At 41.5% G+C, this 6,478-nt stretch overlaps 1 protein-coding gene across 4 annotated transcripts in view; it reads left to right on the top strand.

The window, feature by feature from the left end:
* The window catches only part of Rnf121 (ring finger protein 121), a 49,436-nt gene that overhangs the window by 15,876 nt on the left and 27,082 nt on the right, over positions 1–6,478 (top strand). The window lies entirely within an intron of this gene.

Genomic DNA, 6,478 nt, shown 5'->3' with positions numbered 1-6,478 from the left:
AAAAAAAAAAACAAACAAAAAAGATACTCCTGATATGTGCATATTCTGTGATAAATTGTTACTGAGCTAATTTGGTAGTATTTAGCTTTGGCATACTTCACCAGACTAAAAGGCATTTTGTTTTTACTTGTGTGGTAACTAAGGAAACTGGCAGTTTTGATGAGCAAAGTATTGTAGCTAATTCCAGTAATTTAGAATGAGATGATCTGGAGTGAATTACACTATTTTAGCATAAAAGAGCTTGAACACCATCTACGTCAGCCCTCACTGTATAGATGGAGAAACTGAGGCACATGGGAACATGCCTTATTTATTGACAACAATGAATAGCTATGCAACATTGGAGCCTTCCACTGTTTGTCTCTTTATTGAGAAAAGGAGAGCTGTTGTCCTAACGCCACTTCTTGGAGTGAAAATGTACAAACAAGACACACCACATAGATTTTAGTCATTGTTCATTTTGCTCAGTTTGCTTTGCATATACTGGAAAGTTTTTAGGGAAAGTGGATTGTCTATATGGAACGAACTTGTCTCCTTCACTCTTCTCTTAGTCTGTGTTATCTTTACTCATAATACTTAAATAAGAAATAATTTCATGGGGTTAGAGAGATGGCTCCGGGGTTAAGAGCTCTGGTTGCTTTTCCAGAGGTCGTGGGTTTGAGTCCTAGCACTCACATCGTGACTCACAATCATCTGTAACTCCAGTCCTAGGGGATCCCAGCGCACCAGGCACACAGGTGACGCACAGATTTACATAGCAGGCAGAATATCCATACGTATAAGTAAATAAAATATTTTGTCTTTATTTGTCTTCTGCATTAAAAAGTAAGTTTTATAAGGGTAAATGATTCATGTTTGTTTGTAATTGAGTGAATGAATGAAAGAAAAATACTTACTGCTGTCAAAATTCCAGGCATCTTTTTTTGCCTTTGACATTTGTAGATTATTGACGTGTCAAGGATTACCCCACCCCACCCCCACCTTTCTTTTTAAACAACTCTTTTTTTTTTTTTTTTTTAAGATTTATTTATTTATTATATGTAAGTACACCGTAGCTGTCTTCAGATACTCCAGAAGAGGGCGTCAGATCTTGTTACGGATGGTTATGAGCCACCACGTGGTTGCTGGGATTTGAACTCAGGACCTTTGGAAGAGCAGTCGGGTGCTCTTACCCGCTGAGCCATCTCACCAGCCCTTTAAACAACTCTTATGTAGCCCAGACTGACCTTGACTTGAATTTATAATTCGTCATGCCCAGCCTGTAAATTACTGGAATTAAAAGTATGAACAGGGAGGGATCAGTGGTTAAGAGCACTGGCTGCTCTTCCAGAGGTCGTGAGTTCAATTCCTAGTCACAACCATTTGTAATGGCATCTGGTGCCCCCTTCTGGCACACAGGTATACGTGCAGATACTAATACATAAAATAAATCTTACCAAGAAAAGTATACAACCATACCTGGCTTCCATGTCAGGCTTTTAGTTGTTGATTTTAAACACAGAATACTCATTTTTGCCCAATATGATCTTGGGGGAAGCTTTTAGGCAGTGTGAAACTTAGTGTGAATCTAAAATTTACTCTGAGTGTTCAGATAGCTCAGTAGAGAAAAGAATCTTAGAAGCAACAGCATAGCAACCTTGGAGGCTGAGGGAGAACACTTAATCTCTAGCTGTGAGGAGATAGCAGGCCCAGGCTTATTTACTCCATAGTATATAAAAAAAAGCATAGCACCTAGGAATTCACAAAAATGTTTTTTTTTTTTTGTTTTTTTTTTTTTTTGGTTTTTCGAAACAGGGTTTCTCTGTATAGCCCTGGCTGTCCTGGAACTCAACTTGTAGACCAGGCTGGCCTCGAACTCAGAAATCCTCCTGCCTCTGCCTCCTGAGTGCTGGGATTAAAGGCGTGCGCCACCACGCCCGGCTGTTTTTATTTCTTTAGGAATTCAAAGCCAGTAATGTCCGTAAGATGACTTGGATTATACATCCTTATAGCATTGCATTGATGTGTGTGTGTGTGTGTGTGTGTGTGTGTGTGTGTGTGTGTATTAAGCTCCAGGAGTCTACCTGTTGTGTTCTGTCCTGTCATGTTCAGTCCATTTATACCATCTGTGCTAGCTAGTTTTATGTCAGCTTGATACAAGCTAGAGTCATTTTGAATGAATCAAAAAAATGTCTCCACCAGATTGGTCTGCGGATAAGCCTGTGATACATTTTCTAATAGTCAGTGTGGGTGTGCTACCTCTTTCCTGCTTGATGGACTGATTGCAAGCTTTGTTGTTGTTGGTTTTTTTTGGTTTTTCGAAACAGGGTTTTTCTGTATAGCCCTGGCTGTCCTGGAACTCACTCTGTAGACCAGGCTGGCCTCGAACTCAGAAATCCACCTGCCTCTGCCTCCCAAGTGCTGGGATTAAAGGCCTGCGCCACCACGCCCAGCAGATTTATTTTTTATTATAATATGTTAAGTACACTGTAGCTGTCTTCAGACAGCACCAGAAGAGGGCATCAGATCTCATTACAGGTGGTTATGAGCCACCATGTGGTTGCTAGGATTTGAACTCAGGACCTTTGGAAGAGCAGTCAGGGCTCTTATCTGCTGAGCCATCTTGCCAGCCCTGATCATGGTATTTTATCATGGCAATAAAAACCCTAACTAAGACACCTTCCTTTGTGTTGGGATTACAGATGCAGGCTACCATACCCAGATCTTCAAACTTGCATAGCAAGTACTTTACCAGCCCTATTTTTAAATTAAATTTTATAGAGGAGTGAAGTTGGACCCCTGCTGTGCAGCATACACAAAAATTAACTCGTGTCAGTGAGATGGCTCAGTGGGTGAGGGCACTTGCTGCCAAGCCTGAAGACCTTAGTTTGAGTCTCAGAACCTGTGTGATAGAGAGAGCCAATGTTCATAAGTTGTTCTCTGACCTCCATACTCACGACATTTGCACTCTCCAAAATAAATAAATGTATTTGTGTGTTTGTGTGTGCGTGTGTGTGTGTGTAGGTGGTGGCATTGAAGCCAGAGGACAATGTCCCTGGAACCTACATGATGGAGGGAGTGAACCAACCTCTCTGCAGGTTGTCTTCTGACTTCCATTCCTACCCTGTGGCATGTGCTCCATTCTAAGTAGAAATGTAGGCATTTTGAAAAAAAAATTACAGATGTTGGAAAGGATGTGGAGAAATTGGAGCCTCCACATACTGTGCACAAGACTGTAATATGCAGCTGCTGTGAGAAACACTTTGGCAGTTCTCAAAAAATAAAAATAGTTTGTCATGTGGCCCAGCAGTTACGGTTCTAGCTATGTTTTCAAGAGAAATGAAAACATACGTTTACATGACATTAGGGACAAATGTTCATATAGCAACATTCTTTATAATAGCTCAGAAGTCAATGACTAGTGAATGGAGAAATATGATATATCCATACATTGGAATTTTGTTGACAGTCAAAAGGAGGGAACTACCATATTTGCTACAAAATGAATGAACCTTGAAAACAGTTATGCTACATGAAAGAAGCCAGCCATGAAAGACCATGTTACTGCAGTAGTATATGAACTGCCTATATTAAACAAATCTTTATAGAGGTAGAAGAGGCACACTGAAAATACACTGAAAACCATGACTACTGTACTTTAAAAATGAACTATTTTCTCACTGTGTGAATTAGATCTTAGTAGTAAAATTATTTTTTTAAGAAAAGAATCTTACAGATATGTCTATGCCTATAAATGCAAATTGTGAATATGAGTACTACCTATGGTAGCAATACTTCTTAAACTTTAGTGTGCATATAAATTATTTCAGTATCTTATTAGATTACAGATTCTGATAAAGGAGGTTTCATGTGGATTCTGAAATTTGTGTTTCATAATTAGCTTTCAGGGTCCTGGTATTATAGTATTTAGACACACATAGTAAAAGTGTGGAAGATCTTCTAAAGAGCTTTCCAATAACCCAGGAGGATTTGTTCAGTGCTTTGTGGAAAGAATTTGATTTGGTGGAGGAGAGGGACTTAAGGGACAAAGCTATGTAAAGACGGATCAGAGTGAGTGCTATTTGTGGAGGATAGGTCGTCGGGTTGTGGCTACACAGGGGTGGGTACTTAAATCTTACACACCTGAGGAAACAACCCCCTCAGGTTAGATCATTTTCTGTCTTTGCAAAATTTTCCCTTGCCCCATCTAGCATTTTTGGTTTAATTTCTTTTAAATCTTAACTTAGGTTGGCAATGACTTGGATGGAGCCTTGTGAGATCTTAGGATGTTTTAGGTGTTGTTTATAGGACCGTCAGCTATTACCCTCACCCTGAGAGACTGCCTAATTATCTACCTGAGTTTCAGACAAGGTACCTTCATATTGGGTTAGTGCTTGGCTCCAGGTGGATAAACTCCCTTAATGAGGCACCAAATAAAGATGCCTTCCCAGATGGTACAGGTTAATTATAGCTATAGTTTACAGCTTTCCTTGTTTTCCCACTTGATCCAGAAGAGTGGTTTGAATGTAATTGAAGTCACCTTTTGGTTCTGGACACAAATATTAAAGCCAGATCATATGTTACTCTTAACAGTTAAACTGCTTTGTCAACTGCTGCTGATGGTTTAAGCCCCAAATGTAGTCTGAGCCTTAGGGGCTTGCTCTTCTGATCTTTTTCCTGGGGCTCTGGAAGCATTCCTTGCTTCTCCAGCTTTGAATGCGCTAGCCTCCTCTGGTAGTTTATACAGTATGCCCACTCTTCTGGAAGAAACGAAATTCATTGTTAGTGTACTTTCTTTATAAGCCATATGATGGAGTCAAAGGTCTTATTCTGTTTTCAGATGATGGAAGTAAGACATACATAATAATATGCATGGCTCACTTTCAGAGATACAGCTATGCCTGGTCCAGTACTCTGTGTATTCATAGTTTGCCCTTCAATGGGGTTGTCTTACTTACTTAAGTATGTACCTTTTTTATTTCCTCACATAAAGTTTTTTTCCCCATTTATTATTTATTTATTTGCTTTTCATCATGATCGCAGCCCCCTTCCACTTCTCCTTCCAGTCCTGTCCCCCCTTTACCTTCTCCCCTTTTTCTCAGAGAAGGGGAAGCTCCTCCAAGGGAAAGCCCCCCACCCATGGGTACCACCTCATCCTGGGATGTAAGGTCTCAGAAGAACTAAGCACATCTTCTCCCACTTAGTCCTGACAAGGCAGTCCCTCTAGGGGAAGGGCATCCAAAGGCAGGGAGCAAAGTCAGAGACAGCCCCCTACGCCTGCTCCAATTGTTAGGGGACCCATATGAAGACTAAGCTATACATCTGCTACAAATGTGAATGGGGCCTAAGTCCAGTTCCTGCATGCTCTTTAGTTGGTGGTTCAGTCTCTCAGCCCCCGTGGGCCCTTGATGACTCCTTGGTCCCTCTGGCTTTCTCAATCCTATGCCCCACAAGACTTCCAGGCTCTGCCTGATGTTTTGCTCTGCTTCTGTTTCTGTCAGCTGCTGGATGAAGCCTCTCCAAGGACTCTTCTTAGACTCCTGTCTGCAAGCATAACAGTATCATAAAGAGTGTCAGGGGTTGGCTCCCCTCCTACAGGATTGGTCTCAAGTCGGGCCAGTCATTGGTTAGCCATTCCCTCAATCTGCTATATCTTTGTAGGCAGGACATCTTGTAGGCAGGACAAATTTTGGGTTGAAGTTTTTGTGGGTGAGTTGATGTCCCCCTCTCTCTACTGGAAGTCCCACGTGGCTCCAGGAGGTGGCCACTTTGGTCTTCATATCCCCATCATCTAGGGTCACACTCACAGACTCCTGGGAGCTTCTCCTGTCTCAGGGATGTCCCCCACCAATTTCTGTTCCCTCTCCCAACCCTCTGTCACCCACCTCCCCCTGATCTCCAATCCATTCCCCTCCTCACCTCCTCTCCTACCCAGCTTCCTCCGTCCATTCATCTCCGATGTCTTTTCTACTTCCTCTAGTGAGTGAGATTCACATAAAGTTTTTAAATATGATTTTTCTAGATGCTTTTTTGATACTTACTTGGCATTTTCAAGTGTTTGTATGCTCTCTTGTTTCAGTATGTCCACATGGTGTACTGTTTTGTTTTGTTAAATCCATTACAGGAGAGGCGTTTTCTCAATTTCTTAAGTATTTATTGACTGCTTAGTTCTGTGTTCTCTGTAAAGGACACAAAAGCAGTATAAAGTGTATATTGGCTCTGAGGCATTTTCCTGGTATGTGGGAGAGGTGTACTAGGCTAGTCCAGAACTGGGGTGAGCATTCCAAATGCTAACTCATGTTTTTAAGCGCCTGTCTCCTTTGCTGTTGTCTTAGTCAGGGTTTCTATTCCTGCACAAACATCATGACCAAGAAGCAAGTTGGGGAGGAAAGAGTTTATTCAGCTTATATTTCCATACTGCTGTTGATCAACAAAGGATGCAGGACTGGAACTCAAGCAGGTCAGAAAGCAGGAGCTGATGCAGAAGCCATGGAGGGAT

The sequence above is a fragment of the Mus pahari genome, chromosome 1 (genome assembly GCF_900095145.1).
Source record: "Mus pahari chromosome 1, PAHARI_EIJ_v1.1, whole genome shotgun sequence".
NCBI lineage: Eukaryota > Metazoa > Chordata > Mammalia > Rodentia > Muridae > Mus > Mus pahari.
The sequence above is the reverse complement of the archived record's forward strand: the minus strand, read 5'-3'. Positions and strand labels throughout refer to the sequence as shown.